The following is a 17814-nucleotide window of genomic DNA, read 5'->3' as shown; positions in this document are numbered from 1 at the left end:
TAAAAGAATCTCGTCCCAAGATTAAAATCCTAGGGTAAGTAATGGTAAAGGAAACGCATCACATTTTTATTTCCTTATTTTTGGTACAAGACAGGGGTGATGTGGGGGTTACTTCTTTATTACAACAGCTATACAGGCTTTACAATTTACATGAGGCTAAGAAGCCTGGGAAATTCTTATCTAAAAAGTCTTGGGTTTCCCATGTAGCCTCATCTTCCGAATGTTGGTTCCACTGTATCTTGTAGAACTTGAGAGTCTTTCTTCGGGTAACCCTGTCCTTTTGATCCAGAACTCGAATAGGATGTTCCGAGTATGTTAAATCTGGTTCCAGGACAACATCAGCCACTTCAACTGTTCGATCAGGAACCCGAAGACACTTCTTCAGTTGTGACACGTGGAACACATTGTGCACAGCAGACAATGTTTCGGGGAGCTGAAGTCGATACGCCACTGGCCCATATCTTTCCAGAATAAGAAAAGGACCAATATATCGTGGTGCAAGTTTTCCTTTAACTCCGAAACGCGATACGCCCTTCATTGGTGATACCTTCAGGTAGACATAGTCCCCTTCAAGAAAATATAAGGGCATTCGCCGTTTGTCTGCATAACTCTTTTGCCGTGCTTGAGCTTTCTTCATATTATGGATAATTCTCTGAACCTTTTCCTCAACCTCTTTCACCATATCAGGTCTAAAGAAGTATCTTTCTCCAGGTTCAGACCAATTTAACAGAGTTCGACACCGACGTCCATATAAAGCTTCAAAAGGTGCCATCTTGATACTTTCTTGGTAGCTATTATTATATGAAAACTCCGCTAAAGGTAAACATTCATCCCATTTAAGTGAGAAATCCAGGACACATGCCCGCAGCATATCTTCAAGTATTTGGTTCACTCTCTCAGTTTGTCCACTGGTTTGAGGATGATAGGCCGAAATGTGGAGCAGTTTAGTACCCAGGGATTTATGAAGTTCTTCCCAAAACTTGGATACGAATTGAGGTCCACGATCCGACACTATGGTCTTTGGAACACCATGCAAACTAAGAATACGGGCAATGTATAACTCCGCATAGGTAATGACGGGATATTTAACTTTGACAGGGAGAAAGTGGGCGATCTTTGTAAGTCGATCGATGATAACCCAGATGGAGTCAAAGCCTTTTGCGGTTCTGGGCAATCCCACAATGAAGTCCATGCTGATGTCTTCCCATTTCCATGTTGGGATTGGCAAAGATTGCAATGGACCAGCAGTTTTCATGTGTATGGCCTTGACACGTCTGCAAGTGTCACACTTAGCCACATAGCGTGCAATTTCAATCTTCATCTTAGTCCACCAGTAGTGTTGCTTTAAGTCTTGATACATCTTAGTGCTTCCGGGATGAATAGAATAGCGACTAAGATGTGCTTCATCTAGAATCTGCTGGCGGAGCTCTTCGTTCTTTGGCACAACTATGCGGTTTTTAAACCATATCACACCTTGATCGTCTTCTTTGAAACACTTGGCTACTCCAGCCTTTATCTTTTCTCGAATGTGCTTCATACCCAGATTATCCTTTTGAGCATCAATGATTCTTTGCAAAAGGATTGACTCAAGCTTTAGTTGATTTAGAGTCCCTTGTTGGATGATCCCCAGGTTTAGCTTTTCCATTTCTTGCCACAAAGTGTTCTCGAAGGTCTTCGCCATAAGACAGTGGCAGGCAACCTTACGGCTCAGTGCATCTGCCACCACATTGGCCTTACCCGGGTGATAATGGATCTCCAGTTCGTAGTCTTTAATGAGCTCAAGCCATCGTCTTTGCCTCATATTTAACTCTGTCTGGGTGAAGATGTACTTCAAACTTTTATGATCTGTATATATATGACAGATATTTCCCAGCAGATAGTGACGCCAAATCTTTAGGGCATGAACCACAGCAGCTAGCTCCAGATCATGAGTTGGATAGTGCTCCTCATGCCGGCGCAACTGCCTTGAAGCATACGCAATCACTCGGCCCTCTTGCATCAGTACACAGCCGAGCCCACTGCCCGATGCATCACAATATACGTTAAAAGGTTTAGTGATGTCCGGTTGAGCTAATACCGGAGCAGTGGTCAATAGTGTCTTCAGTTGTTCAAAGGCTTCATTGCACTTAGAAGACCAATTGAACTTAGTGTCATTCTTCAACAAACTTGTGATTGGCTTCACAAGCTTAGAGAAATCTGGTATGAATCTGCGATAATACCCAGCTAGTCCAAGAAAACTCCGGACTTGGTGAACAGTTGTTGGGGGTTTCCACTCCAGAATATCTTTGACCTTGCTAGGATCTACCGCAATTCCTTTAGCTGATAATACGTGCCCCAAAAATTGAATTTCTTCCAGCCAGAACGCGCACTTGCTGAACTTGGCATATAGCTGATGTTCCCTTAGGCGCGTCAATACAATCCGTAAATGCTGAGCATGGTCTTCTTCATTCTTGGAATATATCAAGATATCATCAATGAAGACTACCACGAACTTGTCCAACTCGGGCATGAACACCGAGTTCATCAAATAAGTGAAATGGGCAGGAGCATTTGTGAGCCCGAACGACATTACCAAGTATTCAAACAATCCGTACCGCGTAGTAAACGCGGTCTTCGGTATATCCTCGGGCCGAATACGGATTTGATGATAGCCCGACCTGAGATCAATTTTGGAAAATACCCTTGCCCCAGTCAGTTGATCAAATAAGATGTCGATCCTTGGGAGAGGGTACTTATTCTTGATAGTGACCTCATTTAGGGGTCGATAATCCACGCACATTCTCAAGGTTTGATCCTTCTTCTTAACAAAAAGGGCGGGACAACCCCACGGGGACGAGCTTGGCCGGATGAATCCCTTATTCAATAGATCTTGCAATTGAATCTTCAGTTCCGCCAATTCATTAGGGGGCATACGGTACGATCTTCGGGAGATGGGAGCCGTACCGGGCTTTAGCTCAATTACGAATTCTACATCTCTTTCAGGGGACAGTCCAGGCAAATCTTCCGGAAATACATCTGGAAACTCACATACTACCGGAATGTTCTTGATCTCCGGTACAATGGCTTCATAGATTCTACCAGAAGCTTTGGCTGGATTGGTTGCAGGGAGAGTCAAGAGAATCTCTTCTTGATTATAGCTCAACCTGACGGTTCTGAGTTCAGTGTTGAGGATTGCCTTATGTTGGGTTAACCAATTCATACCCAAGATTACATCTATATCCTGGCCATTCAGAACAATCATGTTAGCAGGAAAGTTCCGTCCGGCCATTGTTACTGGCACCCCATAGGCCACTTCTTTAGTATAAATGTGTCCCCCAGGTGAATGAATTTTAAATCCCTCCTTTGATTCATGGTATGCAATATGATGTTGTTCCACAAACTTCTTGCTAATAAATGTATGTGAAGCACCAGAATCAAAAAGAATAATTGCTGGGTAACTGGCTACGGGAAACGTACCCATCATCACCGGTTCTCCTTCCGGTGTAGTAGCCACTTGAGTGTAGTATACACGCCCCGTTTTCTTTGTATTCTTCCCCGCAGCATTTCCTTTGGGCTGAAGTGATTTCCCAGATCCTTGCGAAGCATTAGATTGATTTTGCCTAGGATATGGGCAGTCCTTGATAAAATGTCCTGATTTGCCGCAATTAAAACACTCAGTTGAAGAACTAGGCAAGGCAGGAAATCGAGTGCCTGGGGCACCCGGCTGTTTTGGGGTAGTGGGGGCATTATTGGGGCGGATAATGATAGGCTGCTTGAAGGGAAATGAAGGTGGACGAGAAAAAGGGCGATTTTGGTTTGAGGGTCGAATCACAAACCGTGGTTTCTTCGCCTGGCCCTGATTAGGCCGCTCACCACCAAATCCCTTATTTTTCCCAGAATTTGTATATTTGGCTTCAACAGATAAGGCTGTGCTGACAGCCTTTCCATATGTGAGGTCTATGCATGTGGCCATTTTCCTTTGTAGCCGATCATTCAGTCCCCGCATAAAACAGTTCTTCTTCTTCAAATCTGTATTCACCTGATCGATAGCATACTGCGACAGGTGATTGAATTTGTTGAGGTATTGAGTGACGGTATCTCCGCCTTGTTGTAACTTCATAAACTCCTCTTGTTTCATGTGCAGCACTCCATCGGGGATGTAATGTTCACGGAAAGCTGCTTTAAACTCGTTCCAGGTGACTTGATGGTTATCAGGTTGAATAGCCATAAAATTTCCCCACCAGGTACTGGCAGGACCACGGAGTTGTTGTGCAGCAAACAACGGCTTCTGCGTCTCTGAGCATCGGAGAAGACCAAACTTTTGCTCGATAACCCGAATCCACTCGTCAGCTTCTAAGGGATCTTCTGCTTTGACGAATAGAGGTGGACGAGTTTCCGAGAAATCCAGATAAGTGGTCTCACGGGGACCCTGCGGATAACCTCTTCCCGCCTGCTGTTGGAATTGTTGCTGACCCGCCATTTCCCTAAGGAAGCGGGTATTATCGGCGGTGGCATTCACCAAGGCGGCGATCGCCTCGGCTAACGTGGGAGGAACTGGAGGTGGGTTTGGGGTAGTATCCCGTCCCCCGGAAGTTCCTGCTGCATCCTGTCCTCGAGTCCTGGTCGGCATCTGTGGCAAAAACATTTGAGGTAAACATAATGTGCCAGAGAAAACCTTCCATTTTACATTACTATAAAAAGTAATGATACAGACTCGATATTACATAACAGGATACAATACCCATTATACAAAGGTTCAACCTATTAGCAGGATACAATACCCATTATACAACAGTACACCCTACAATACCCTACCATACTCTACTCTACTTCTATCACACCTTTATTCCTGCTTGCCATCAGTCTTGGCGGCTTCATCGTCAGGTGTGGGAGTCCAGACATCAACCAACCTCAAGGAAGGAGGAGGCTCAAACAGGTCTAACTCCCCACCCAGCGCACGTCCCGCAACGTGAGATGGTCCAGCTTCTGCCTCAGCAGGTTGTGCAGGCTCACTTGGGTGTAGTTGTGAGTATAATATATGGACTTCCTCGTGCAACGTGTTGCAGTAAACCTGCAGGTCATCAACAGTCGAGCTAAGTTCTTTAACTCGGGCCTGAGCCCTTGCTTCCTTAGCACACATTAGCAAACGGGACTATACGGCCCAGTCAAGTGCTAAGTCTCGATCAGCGAGTTGATCCTGCAAGTGTCGGATGTCCCTTCTCAGTTCGTTGATTCTATCACCGTCAGCGACCCAAGCATCAGTCCTATGTTGCAGTGCTGCCTGAAGTCGACTCACACGAGCTTCAAGGTCTCCGATGGGGTCGTTACTTCCACTACTGCTGCTTTCATGTCGGGGAGCCAATTGATGCCGAGGCACCCCAATTGGTCCCGTAGACTTGCGTGCCGTTAGCCTGGTACGTGGCAGCATCTTTTCTAAGGGGGAAAATGTTATTAGTATGATTCTTAGCATGATGCATGTGTAATTACAGAATCAACCTTAGTCGATTCAACCTTCTATATGTTGCACTCTTCCTATCTGGTCTTTAAAATAAACTCCTTCAGAATACTTAGGTAAGAAGAGAAAAGAATTTTTAGATAAGACTTTTGAAAATTCTTTTGAAGATGCCTCATAATATCTGCCAAGAAGGGCTACGCTCCGATACCAGCTGTGACGGAACCTCCCAAGTAATTAGGCCCACCTACAGTTGTCCTTGTCCAACGGACATTAGACAACCCTGTAGGTGCCCCTGAACTACTTGACAAGTTCGGTATCTTTCCTTACCTCGCCAGGAACGTCTCACCCATCTTGTAGACATTACAGAACATCGGAGATAAAGAAATGCGGAAGCGAATTATATAATCTTACATTTATTTCAAAAGTAAGCTTGAGTTATGTTATTATAGACCAAACTAAAAGTGAGTGCATAGGAGTAATATTATACAAACCAGGGAGGCACAAACTCCTCCCGAGAAGCTAAAAGCAAAAGATCTTAAGTGGAGGACCGAATCCTCCCGCACTTCAGTCTTGATTTTCTTCTTTTGGAACCACCTTGGCACAGAAGCAGCAAAAGTCTGCTACTTCCTCACCTAAAAACAACGAAGGGATAAACCCTGAGTATGGAATTACTCAGCAAGACTTACCCGACTAAGGAAAAGACTCTCAAGGGTATGCTGGTTATGTGGGAGTCAAGGTAAGGCTTTTCAATAATCAAAGACTCTGTTTTGCAGAAATGCTTACTAAAGTGGATCCTTAAAAATCCAATTTTATTTGTCAAGTTAAGTAAAATCACCTGCACTAGAGTTCTTTCTACCCTAGTTCAATCACTGGTCCTGCACTAGCCAATTTCTTACAAAAGCCCATTGTCTTTAGTGGAATGCTACGTGTAGGGCAGTGACCAAGTCTTCATAACCGCGAAGGTACGGCGATCCGAATCGATTATACTCAGCTGAGGATCTCCAATCACATGACATATGTAGCACTTAACCCTTGCATATGTCAACCCGCCACCGGGGTTCTTAAGACCGGATCAGGTTCACGCAGACCGAGAGCACAGATACACCACCGTCCAGCCTCTTGCCACGGAGGGTACACGCTACTCTCGCCACCGCTCCACGCCCATCTCGTGTTGTCTTATTCCGGCCTTAGTCTGCCCGAGGCAAGGCTTACCCATGACGAGGCATGTGACCAGTTAAAGGGTCCTCGATCATCAAGCCTACATCGAGACGGTCCTTAATCGACTCAGACGGAGACACTACACCGAGACTCTCTTCTCGTGCAAGTCACCCGCCCGGTCTCAGCTTAATCATTTCAAACCCAAAGTTTGGTACCTGGCAGAGGTACATCTTTTCCAGATGTTGAATCCATCAAGGCCCTGATGGATCCACCATCAAATTTTATTTTCAAAAACAACCCTCCCACTTTGCCAAACATCTTTTGTAAAACAAATCCTTTGTTTTTCTAAAGCAATGCTAAGCAAAGTAAAACCTTTTGTAAAAACAGGATTTCAAGGGGGGGGGGGGTAATCAAAATCAAGGAAGGTAATGCAGGAATTGTTTAACAATCAACTCCTATAACTTAATGCAGCAAGCAAGTGAGAAAGATTTTAAAAACATCAAGGGAGGTGGCAAATGCACCGGGGCTTGCCTTCGTTTACAGGTGATTCAGGCTCGGATCCACAAATGTCGAAGTAGAAACTATTCCCGGCCTGAGTGTCCAAAGGTGGTTGTACTTGCTCTTCAGTGACTTCTATCTCTTCTTCTCGTTCTAATCATAACCATACGTATGTATAAGAATGGATGCCATGGGATGCTCATGAGGATGCAAAGACAACATAAACTTATTATTTATGTCTTGAATACAACTTGCCTTCACGGAGTTCCGGGAACTTAGGGTTTCCGGAGTCGGTAAAGGAGTTCATAGGGCAGGGGGGTGTTTTGGGGTTTGGTGATCAAACAAGGTCCAAATCAATTCAAACTTTACCCAAGGCTTCTAAATATTGTATAACACTCATATAAAAATTTTGGGCATTTTAGGACTTACCAATTATTTTCTAAAAATCTATAACCAAGACTTTTAACTACTTTAAATACCCTAAAATTTCTTACTTCCACTAAAAATCACAAACTTATTTTTATTAAATACTATGGAAAATAACAAACCTAGGAAAATTAGTTTCACAATTTTAGCATTTTTCTACATTTTTCTACATATTTTTGAATCTCTGCGGAAAAAGAAAAAGGAAAAGAATTAATAGGACTGGGCCGAATTCAGCCCAGCGGCCCAAGACCAGGGAGGAAAGCGCCCGCGCGCGGCCGCGCCTTGGCGGCTTTGCACAGGGGACCTTGGGGTTTTGGTTAATTTGAAGCAGGTTTATTTACTGTGTTTCTCAGTCACTAACAACTTGCAAAAGAGACCTCCGGTTTCTGTTTCTTCGCAGGGGAAGGTCCCCGACCACGGCAGCGCACGGAGAGGCTCCGGCGAGCCACTGCACCGGCCGATTGAGGTGATGACCGGCGCACCCGAGCGGTGGACACCAAATCGGGGCTTGCCCGAGCATTTCCCCTAACTTAATTGCACGAATGGCGACCTATTACGCTCTGTCCACGTGAACCGAGAACATTGCGGATGGGTGAAGGTGTTCCCGGTAATCCGTGGTGGCTTGGTTCAATCAACAGGGTCAGAGAGCATGTGGAAAGCCTAGGGACGTTAGAACAAGCAATGGTGCAGCTTGAACTAACCTGGGTTGAGCTGGCCGCGGTGAGCTCGATCCGGCGGTGCTTCAGAACAGAATTGGGGGAAACTAGAAATTGGAGCGTGCTGGTGGAGGATTGAGGGTGGGAGCGGGTGCAATAGCTTCGGGATGACCTAGCACAGCTGCCTAGGGGCTCAATTTATAGTGTTCGCGGGCGGTGGTGTTCAATTTGGATGGAGATGAGCGGCGGCCGGAGATAGGGAAGAATCCCTGGCGCGGTGAGCTCGTGGCAAATGGCGTGGCGAGCTCCCCGTCGACGATGGGATGGCTTAGAGGAGTCACGACGGCACGGTGTAAAGACAGAGCCACGCGGCGGACGCCGGTAATGGCTCAACGGCGGTGAAATCCTTATCCGAGGGATCGGTGAGCAAGGGGGAATGGACTACGGCGGGCCGAGGTGGCATCCAGCTCACCGGTGGCAAAGATTTTTACCGAGCGGAACTTATCCGATGGCCACGGCGCACGAATCTCGGCGACCGGCAATCAACGACGACGGCCACCGGCGACGAGCACGGGAGGGGATCTTTTTCAGTTTAACCGTACTGTACCATGGCGCATTCCATTCAACAGCCTGTAAGCCGAACTTGGAGCATCATTTTCTCTTAATTTCTAATGTCAACATATGTCGAGCTCTGCAGCAAAAGTGTAGAGCAATATGCCCTCTACAACTTTGTAATATGATGATGCCACAAAAACTCATTGGATCATGCTTGAATTTAAACTTGAAGTTGATGGCATCAATCTGTCAGTCTGATTTTCAGACTTATCCAACCTGACAGCCTGACTTTAGGCTTACTTATCTCTGGATTTTTCTTAACAAGTGAGCTTACCACCTTAAGCAAAGTTGTTCACCTAAGATAGATCTACATAGTTGATGTGGTGACCTAGGGCAAAAACCCTATGCTTTACAAGCTACAAAGCCCTAAAGTGGAGCCTTTAACACTGAATTTCAGACTTAGTGTAGACCTCAAATGAGGTCCATTTTGCACTTAAGTCCAAAACTTAGGGTTTGGCTTGTAAATTCACATATTTGTGAACCAAATGACTTTATATGTCAAAACATAGTAGTTTTTACACTTTAGTCCAAAGGTTCATCATTTTTGCACATAAGCCCCTAGGGTTTGGTGTTAGGGTTTTCCAGGGTTTCAATTAGGGTTTCTGGTATCCCAGGGGTATAAAAGTGATTCAAGTTTATTCTTAGGGTCATTTTATGACTTTTACCCTAAAGTCCTTTGGTTTTCTTAGCTTGGGTAAAGTTTTATCCCTTTAACCACTATTTAGGGTTAAGTCCATTAACCAGGGTTCCATTTGCAAAAACAGTAAAACAATACAACTTGTTTGAAATTTTTGCCTAGTGAATGCACTCTAGGTGTGTCACACATATGCAATGTCAATGCTTATGATGTCATGCTCAAGTTTTAGTTATAGTAACACCAGGGTGTTACAAGTAATTTCCGAGGATATCGTTGCACATAATCTCGATTGAGTCCAGCCACTCTTGGCAGGGTTTTTTAAAGTGTTTTTTAAACTTGTAGTAATACGACAATCGAACAAATTCTCCCTTTTTCTTTTCTCCCTCCAGCTTTGGCATTTCCCAATCCCTCATTGTTGGAAACACTTTAAAAGCCAGAAATTCCTGCACCAAATCTCTAGTGCAATTTGGCTCGGGCTTCCACTTATCATGTTGCATCGGGGCCTCGTTTCTCCGAAGGTTAGCTCTAGTGGACTCTGGACCAATTTATCTTCATCTTTATCAACTTTAACATAAAACCACTCAGACTTCCATCCGGCTGGCCATTTGCTTCGGTAGCTTATCACTGGAAACTTCGAAGTTTTACGATAAGCAAAGTTGTAACATCCAAAATTCTCATGAAGACCATCTCCTCTGGCTTTAGTCTGATAGTGTAGTTCATGGACTCGACAGAAACCTTCACCGAACGGTTCCACTCCCTGGCTACGAAGGGCCCAAATATAAACACTTAATCTAACAATAGCGTTAGGGGTCAGCTGATGAAGGTAAACCCCAAACTTCTTCAACACATCAGCAATCATTCCATTCAAAAAAAATCTTAATCCTGCTTTAAAGAAGCTTTTGAACACAACCACTTCATTCTTTTCCGGCTTCGGAGTAATCTCCTCTCCGCCAAAACGAACCAGCTCCTTTTTTGTTTCACTAAAGTAGCCCAGCTTCACCATTTTTGGAAGATCAGCTTCAGAGATGGTGGACTTTCCAAAGTCCAAATGACTAGGTTTGCTTGGCATCCCGCAGTTGTACTCATCTTCGGAACCAACTTCTTCAACATCAGCTTGCGTTGCTTCGGCAGCAGGTGTGTCTTCTGATGGAGCCAGCCCGGAACGCCTCATCGCTTCAGAAATCGGAACAGTTTCAACGGCTTCGGTCTCGTCTTCACCACGCTCAACCCTAGCAGTGGAGCGTATTCTGGCCATTTGATTTTAAATTTTCTTGAAAAAATTCTTTGGAAGTCAATAACCTTTTTTCCGAAGCTATCCTCGTGACAAAGCACACACCAAACTGGAGCTTCGTTTGAATGCGAAAATCAAGCTTCAGCTATGATTAAATTTTTGGCAGCAAAACAGTGCAATAGCAATGAATGCCGTGGTAACTTCACACCTACCTGTCTATTTATATAGTGTTGCAGGTAAGAAGGTGAATCGTCAGGATTTTTTCACCGGGCAAACAGTCACTCGCACTCACTGCACGGTGGGCCGCAACAACCAAGAAGGTGCACCTGCATGGTAGGACTGCTCCGCGCTCGAAAACTGTATCGTTTCTCGGCAACGAGCTCAGGGAAGGTGTTTTTCAGACCTTCGGCTTCCCGAAGCCTAAGAGACTTTTTTCATGGATCAAGCTCGTTACGAAAAACGATCTAGCACCGCGAAGGGGCTACTGTTGGGGTCATGCTTCGTCGCCGAAGGTCCTGCAGGAAGAAACAGCTTCGGCTAAAGCTGCTTATACATGATGACCGAAGCTACCACTCATAAAGCTTCGATGTTGCAGCATGCCCGAAGACGGAGGATCGAACCGACTTAAAGATAGAATGACATTTTAGCCCATAAGGGTCTGAGTCAATGTTGTAAACTTTTATGAGGGACATGATTGTAATTCCTCACAGGCTGTGTCCTGTGCCTATAAATAGTGAACAGTATTTCTTTACTGTTCACGATTTCCTGTAATTGCAAACGCATTGCTCGGGAATTATCATCTGTCAAGGAGAAGGTATAATTGTACTCAAACTTTACGTTCTGACATTTTTATGATCAGATAATAAAATATGTGGATAATGTTGCTTATTTCTAATACATTTATCTTTAATGCTTCATGTTTGATATATTAATTCATTTTATTTTGTAAGTTTGCTTACGGAGGTATGACCTTCGTAACATTTCACTCATGGTCTTCGTCCGAAGTTCATTAAATCCTTGGGGATATAATGCTTCAGCGGATGAAGTGCATTAATATTTAACATTTTATGTTGCCTTGTTCTTAATTCATAGCATTTGAGAACAAGTCCCCAACACATGGTATTCCGAAGACGATAGTGTCAGATCGTGGATCGCAATTCGTGTCCAAATTCTAGGAAGAACTTCATAAATCCCTGGGTACTAAATTGCTCCACAGTTCAGCCTATCACCCTCAAACCAGCGGGCAGACTGAGAGGGTAAATCAGATACTGGAAGATATGCTGCAGGCATGTGTGTTGGACTTCTCACAAAAATGGGATGAATGTTTACCATTAGCGGAGTTCTCATATAATAATAGCTATCAGGAAAGTATCAAGATGGCACCCTTCGAAGCTTTATATGGACGACGATGTCGTACTCCGCTAAATTGGTCTGAACCGAGAGAAAGGTACTTCTTCAAGCCTGATATGGTAAAAGAAACCGAAGAAAAAGTTCGAAAAATAGTTCATAATTTGAAGAAAGCTCAAGCTCGTCAAAAGAGTTATACAGACAAACGGCGAATGCCCTTATATTTTCTGGTAGGGGATTATGTTTATCTAAAGGTCTCCCCAATGAAGGGTGTATCGCGTTTCGGGGTTAAAGGGAAGCTTGCACCCCGGTACATTGGTCCCTTTCCTATACTTGAGCAATGTGGACCAGTGGTATACCGACTCCAACTACCTGAAACCTTGTCTGTTGTGCATAATGTGTTCCACGTGTCTCAGTTAAAGAAGTGTCTTCGGGTTCTAGATCGAACCATTGAAGTGACAGATGTTGTCCTTGAACCAGACTTGACATATTCTGAACATCCTATTCGAGTCTTGGATCAAAAGGACAGGATTACCCGAAGAAAAACTCTCAAGTTTTACAAGATACAGTGGAACCAGCATTCCGAAGATGAGGCTACTTGGGAAACTCAAGACTTCTTAGATAAAAATTTCCCAGGCTTTTTAGCCTCTTGTAATTTGTAAAGTGTACAACATTGTTGTAATAAAGGAGTGAGCCCCAAACCACCCCTGCCCTTTATCAAAACTCAAGAAATAAAAACGTGAAGCATTTCCTTTTCCACTACTTACCCTAAGACTTTTAATCTCGGGACAAGATTCTTTTATGGGGGGAAGGATGTAAGACCCCTGGTGTTACTGTTACTAAAAATTGAGCATAACATCATGAGCATTGGCATTTGCATATGTTTGACACACCTAGAGTGCATTCACTAGGCAAAATTTCAAGCAAGTTGTATTGATTTGGCATTTTGCAAATAAGACCCTAGTGTAGGGTACTTAACCTTAAATGGGGATCTGAGGGGTAAAATAGGAGCCAAATAGAGAAAACCCTAAAGATTAAGTGAAATAGTCATAAAAGTTACCAAGGATGGACCTACTTTGTATTTACACCACTAAGATACCAGAAACCCTAATTGAAACCCTGGAAAACCCTAAATCCAAACCCTAGGGGCCTATGTGCAAAACTAGTACACTTTTGGACTAAAGTGCAAAAACTATAATAATAAAGTGTCTTAAGTCATATGGATCACAAATATGTGGATTTGCAAGTTAAACCCTAAGTTTTGGGTCTAATTGCAAAAAGGACCATTTCAACTCTATATAAGTTAAGTCTGAAAATCAGAGAATTGGTTCAACTTTGGAGCTCTATAGCTTTCAAATTCTAGGGTTTTTTCCTTAGGTCACCACATCAAACTTGTAGACCTAACAAAGGAGAACAATTTTGCTTAAGAGTGTAAGCAAGGTTGTTATGAAGAAATTGGAGATAATCACACTCAAAGTCAGACTGTCAGGTTGTTTAATGTCTGAAACTTAGACTGACAGTGCAACTGCAGTGACTTTGGACAGGAATTCAAGCATGATCTAGTGCTCAACTGAGTTCAGTTCCTATAGTGGAAATGTAGCTGGTTTGTAGCTCTATAGCTTTGCTGCAGATCTTCGGGTGAGATGCCATAGGAAATGGAGAGAGAATTGGCCCTAAACTATGACTGTCAGGCATACTGAAGAAGCATCCCATGGTACAGTAGCCGATCGAATCAGGTTCAGTGACCCTCACCGCCGACGACCCTCATGCCACGATTCCCGCCGATGAGGTGATTCGCGCTCACCAGTGTCTGGATAATGCTCGGGGTCACCTAAATATCGCCGCCGTGGATAAGCCCCGGCCAGTAAACAACTCCGGCCGCCGTACCGAGCTCTCTGTGGCGGGTTTGGATAAGTTCACTAGTGATGGTCGTCTGTTGGTCTTGTGCCACATGCTCTGGTACCTCCGTCGCGTCGCCGTAACTCTCTAATAGCTGTCTAATCGTCACCGGTGAAGTCGCCACGATGGTAGACACGAATCCGCTGCACCAGTGTTCTTCCCTATCTCCGGCCGCCAGCATTGCTCGGTCGAATTGCGCGCCACCGCCTAAGCCCTCTATAAATTTAAGGCCAGGGCAGCTGCGCTATATAATCACGAAACCAAAGCCCAAAATCCCACCCTCAATCGTTCGCGAGAGCTCACGAATTTTGAATTCTCCCCAAATCGGTTTCCGCCACCGCGAAGAACACCTCGCCGCGGCTAGCTCAACTCAGGTCTGATCTCGCCCTCTGTGTTATTGTTCCACCACCCTCTCGTGTTCTTGATGCTCACCGAACCGTCCAATTGAACTAGACTGCCATGGGTCGTCGGGAACACGCTGTTCCTTTGATTCTCAGCACTGTCACCGTGGACAGAGCAGGATAGACCACCAATTTTGAAATTGATCAAGGGGAACCCGTTGATAGGACTTGAATTTGGATCGATCGCTCGGAAGCACTAGTCGTTGCCCCATTTGGCCGGTCCTGGAGCTCGTCGGAGCTCTGCCGCATTCATCGCCGTCGGGGACCGGGCGGTGTAAAGGAATAGAAACCGGGGGTCCTTTTTAGGAACTGTCAGTGACTCCCAAAAATAGTGCTTGTGCTCATTTCAGATTAGCTAGTGCGCTGACGGCCTTTCTGTAAAGCCGCTAGCGAGGGCGCGGGCGCGCGCACGCTTCTGCGTGAACTTGGGCCGCCTAGGCTGAAACTGGCCCAGGACTATTCACTCTTTTTCTTTTTCAGTCAGGACTCCAACAATTTTAGAAAATTGTTGAAAAATCCTAAAAATGTCAAACCAATTTTCCTAGATTCCTTATTTTTCATAGTATTTAATAAAAATAGTTTTATGATTTTTAGGACAAATAGGAAATTTTGGAGCATTTAAAATAGCTTAAAACATTGGTTCTGGATTTTTTAGAGAATAGATAATAATTCCAAAAATGCCCAAACTTTTTATGTGAACTCAAAACATTATTTAGAAGATGTGGGTAGAAATTGGTTTGATTTGGACCTTGTTTGGTAACTAGAACCCAAAACCCCCACCCCCTGCTCTTTGAAGTTCACTGTTAACTCCGGAAACCCTAAGTTCTCGGAGCCCTGTGAAGGAAAATTGTATTCAAGAACTTTAGATAATAAATTCTTATTATCTTTGCACTCTCATGAGCATTTTATGGCATTCATTCTTATATACACATATATGGTTATATCTAGAAAACGAAGAAGAGGTTGAGGTAGAAGAGGAGAAGACTTCACCACCACCTGCAGAACCTCAGGCAGGGAATTGTTTTTGGGAGAATTGGCTGTGTACCATTAAAAGAACATATGTTTGGCAATGTACCATTAAAAGATCCCTTCTTTGCTGTATACCATTAAAAGATTGCATTTTTTTGAGGCTCACCACATCCGTTAAGTCACAGTTAAATAGGACACATATGCCCTTGCCCCTTCCAACGTAGAATATAACAGATCAAAGAGGCCATAAACACATTAAAATATGATATAATACTAATTTTGTCCGTGCATAACGACTTGGCATAAGACTACAAGCTGTTCATAGTTCACAGAGACCCTAGTTCACATGGTAACTAGACAAATGCCCAAAAGCTAGCCATGGAGCATGCCATAAACTAAGTTACAGTACATGCTAACATTGCACTAATACAACTAATCAATGATAAGCCTGCGGTTGATTCCTCCAGGTGAGATAAATGCCATCCTTCTTGTTGTCACACCCGGACTGGTTGGAGACAGGGACGCCATCCTCCTTGTGGTAACACATAGACTTGCTCTTGCCGGAGAGAGGGACGCCATCCTTCTTGTCATAACACCTAGGCTTGAAGTTAGTTTTGGATCAACATCAATGTTTGATGGCTCAGCACCTTTTGTGGAGTTTTCATAAGCTTCGGATTTGGCCCGATTGTACACCTTTTTACCATCAAGAACGGCGAAATAAGAGTTGACGGTAACATCTATTTTATGCAGGTTCTTTGAATTATCCCTGAAATAGAGACCGAACACAAACGGAACAAAGAAAAAATTTTAAGGACCAATCAACAAGATAGATCCCATTAATTCACTTCAGACAACCATAAGCTTGTACTCGTACATGAAAATACCAAAAAAAATTAGAACAATTTTTAGAATGCGAGAGGAGATTACCCTTCTGAAACACAAGCAGGATCCATCCCAGCTCAAATCCCCAACCAATTTCAGATTAATGAGCACTACAAAAAAATCCCCAAAAATTAGGGTTAGAATATGAACTTACAGTATGGGAGAGGAAAGGGAGGGGAGGGGAGATGAGAGGGGTGCTCACCATGGAGTGAAGGAGTGGGCGAAGGAGCTGGAGCCACTAGCAGAGAGCACACTGTCGGGAGGGTCGCCGGGAAGCTCCGCGAGCGGCTGCTTTGCTTGTGCCTGGGAGGAGCGGACTCCTGGGCTGGGAGCGTACGTGAGGTTGAGAACGAGCAGGCTTACTAGTTTACTAAGGCAAGGGGCAAAAGAGCCATTTCATAACTCATTTTTAGGCAAAGAAAAATAAAACCGTTAGTATTCCCTAACGAAGGTGACGGAATGCTATAAACCTTCAACGTTGTAACCTTTCAGTGGTACAAAGCAAAGAAGAAATCTTTTAATGGTACATTGCCAAACATGTGTTCTTCTAATGGTACACAGCCAATTCTTCCATTGTTTTTACTTTGACATCTGCGGATCCGAGCCTGACTCACCTATAAACGAAGGCAAGCCCTGGTGCATTTGCCACCTCCTTGTGATTTAAAGATCGTTATCACTTGCTTGTTGCATTAGGTGATAGGAGTTTATTGATAAAACAATTCCTGCATTACCTTCCTTGAATTTGATTACCTTCCTTGATCACCTGTTTCACAAAAGATTTTGATGCTTAGCTTTCTTTAGAAAAAAAATGTTTTGTTTTTACAAAAGATGATATGGCAAAAGTGGGTGGATGTTTTTGAAAAACAAAACTTGATGGTGGATCCATCATGGCCGTGATGGGTTCAACATCGAAAAAGATGTACCTCTGCCAGGTACCAAACCTTGGGTTGAAATGATTAAGCTGAGACCGGGCGGGTGATTTGCACGAGAAGAGAGTCTCGGTGTAGTGTCTCCGTCTGAATCGATTAAGGACCGTGTCGATGTAGGCTTGCTGACCGAGGACCCTTTAACTGGTCACATGCCTCGTCATGGGTAAGCCTTGCCTCGGGCAGACTAAGGCCAGAATAAGATAACACGCAATGGGCGTGGAGCGGTGGCGAGAGTAGCGTGTACCCTCTATGGCAAGAGGCTGGATGGTGGTGTATCTGTGCTCTCGGTTGACGTGAACCTGATCTGGTCTTAAGAACCCCGGTGGCGGGTTGACATATGCAAGGGTTAAGTGCTACATATGTTGTGTGATCGGAGATCCTCAGCTGAGTATAATCGATTCGGATCGCCGTACCTTCGCGGTTATGAAGACTTGGTCACTGCCCTATACGTAGAACTCCAGTAAAGATAAAGGGTTGTTAAGAAAATGGCTAGTACAGGTCAAGTGATTGAACTAGGGTAGAAAGAACTCTAGAGATAGGTAATCTTACCTAACTTGACAAGTAAAATTTGGACTTTTAAGGATCCACTTTAGTAAGCATTTCTGCAAACAGAGTCTTTGATTACTAAGAAACCTTACCTTGACTCCCTGATAACCAGCATACCCTTTGAGAGTCTTTTCCTTAGTCGGGTAAGTCTTGCTGAGTAATTCTATACTCAGGGTTTTATTCCCT

General features: G+C 44.2%; 1 long non-coding RNA gene across 1 annotated transcript; it reads right to left on the bottom strand.

The window, feature by feature from the left end:
- Positions 1-15518: 15518 nt before the first annotated feature.
- Positions 15519-16910, bottom strand: LOC103626373 (uncharacterized). The gene is made up of 3 exons (XR_552908.3): positions 16356-16910; positions 16199-16263; positions 15519-16037 (listed from the first exon to the last, which is right to left on the bottom strand). It is a non-coding gene; the product is annotated as an uncharacterized lncRNA (long non-coding RNA).
- Between the last annotated feature and the right edge of the window lie 904 nt (positions 16911-17814).

Source organism: Zea mays, chromosome 5 (genome assembly GCF_902167145.1).
Source record: "Zea mays cultivar B73 chromosome 5, Zm-B73-REFERENCE-NAM-5.0, whole genome shotgun sequence".
NCBI lineage: Eukaryota > Viridiplantae > Streptophyta > Magnoliopsida > Poales > Poaceae > Zea > Zea mays.
Note: the sequence above shows the minus strand (reverse complement) of the source record. Positions and strands in the feature narration are given on the sequence as shown.